The sequence below is a fragment of the Syngnathus scovelli genome, unplaced genomic scaffold (assembly GCF_024217435.2).
Source record: "Syngnathus scovelli strain Florida unplaced genomic scaffold, RoL_Ssco_1.2 HiC_scaffold_81, whole genome shotgun sequence".
NCBI lineage: Eukaryota > Metazoa > Chordata > Actinopteri > Syngnathiformes > Syngnathidae > Syngnathus > Syngnathus scovelli.
In genome coordinates, this window is record NW_026061665.1 from 22,501 (window position 1) to 24,414 (window position 1,914).

A 1,914-nucleotide genomic window follows, 5' to 3' on the forward strand; every position below is an offset into this window, starting at 1 on the left:
GCTCCGGGCTAGAGCCGGGTGAGGTCGTCTCGAACCACGTGCCTGAAGGCCGCCTCGCGCCGGATTCGGCCCCGCTCATTCGTCGGAGTGACCGCCCGACGCGGGCATCGCTAGATTAGCCGTGGCCCCGATCCTTCCCCATCGACAGCCTTTCGCCCCCTTCGCTCCGGCCTCTGAGGCGGCCGGTACCCCTTTCTTGGATGAGACAGAACCCTTGACGGGCCGTTCGCAGATTTTTGCCCGGGCATTGTTTACCGAGGCGGCCGGTACCTCCGTCTGCCTTGGATGGACCGCATCCGCAGATTTTCGTCCGGCCTTAGCTTAAGGAGACGGCCGTTGCCTCCGATCCTCCGGGCTAGAGCCGGGTGAGGTCGTCTCGAACCACGTGCCTGAAGGCCGCCTCGCGCCGGATTCGGCCCCGCTCATTCGTCGGAGTGACCGCCCGACGCGGGCATCGCTAGATTAGCCGTGGCCCCGATCCTTCCCCATCGACAGCCTTTCGCCCCCTTCGCTCCGGCCTCTGAGGCGGCCGGTACCCCTTTCTTGGATGAGACAGAACCCTTGACGGGCCGTTCGCAGATTTTTGCCCGGGCATTGTTTACCGAGGCGGCCGGTACCTCCGTCTGCCTTGGATGGACCGCATCCGCAGATTTTCGTCCGGCCTTAGCTTAAGGAGACGGCCGTTGCCTCCGATCCTCCGGGCTAGAGCCGGGTGAGGTCGTCTCGAACCACGTGCCTGAAGGCCGCCTCGCGCCGGATTCGGCCCCGCTCATTCGTCGGAGTGACCGCCCGACGCGGGCATCGCTAGATTAGCCGTGGCCCCGATCCTTCCCCATCGACAGCCTTTCGCCCCCTTCGCTCCGGCCTCTGAGGCGGCCGGTACCCCTTTCTTGGATGAGACAGAACCCTTGACGGGCCGTTCGCAGATTTTTGCCCGGGCATTGTTTACCGAGGCGGCCGGTACCTCCGTCTGCCTTGGATGGACCGCATCCGCAGATTTTCGTCCGGCCTTAGCTTAAGGAGACGGCCGTTGCCTCCGATCCTCCGGGCTAGAGCCGGGTGAGGTCGTCTCGAACCACGTGCCTGAAGGCCGCCTCGCGCCGGATTCGGCCCCGCTCATTCGTCGGAGTGACCGCCCGACGCGGGCATCGCTAGATTAGCCGTGGCCCCGATCCTTCCCCATCGACAGCCTTTCGCCCCCTTCGCTCCGGCCTCTGAGGCGGCCGGTACCCCTTTCTTGGATGAGACAGAACCCTTGACGGGCCGTTCGCAGATTTTTGCCCGGCCTGTGTTTAAGGAGGCGGCCGGTACCTCCCTCCTTGGATGACCAACAACCCTTGACGGGCCATTCGCAGATTTTTGCCCGGCCTGTGTTTAAGGAGGCGGCCGGTACCTCCCTCCTTGGATGACCAACAACCCTTGACGGGCCATTCGCAGATTTTTGCCCGGCCTGTGTTTAAGGAGGCGGCCGGTACCTCCCTCCTTGGATGACCTTCTACCCTTGACGGGCCATTCGCAGATTTTTGCCCGGCCTGTGTTTAAGGAGGCGGCCGGTACCTCCCACCTTGGATGACCCACTACCCTTGACGGGCCCATTCGCAGATTTTTGCCCGGCCTGTGTTTAAGGAGGCGGCCGGTACCTCCCACCTTGGATGACCCACTACCCTTGACGGGCCCATTCGCAGATTTTTGCCCGGCCTGTGTTTAGGGAGGCGACCGGTCCTCCGTAGCTTGATCGGATTTCCCTTCCGGCCTGTGTTTAAGGAGGCGGCCGGTCCTCCGTAGCTTGACCGGATTTCCCTTCCAGCCTGTGTTTAAGGAGGCGGCTGGTCCTCCCCGGTCGGTTGCCAAGCGACCGGGACCCGCAAGTGGGCAGGAACCGTCCACCCAACGCCGGCGAGCCGGGGCCGGTGG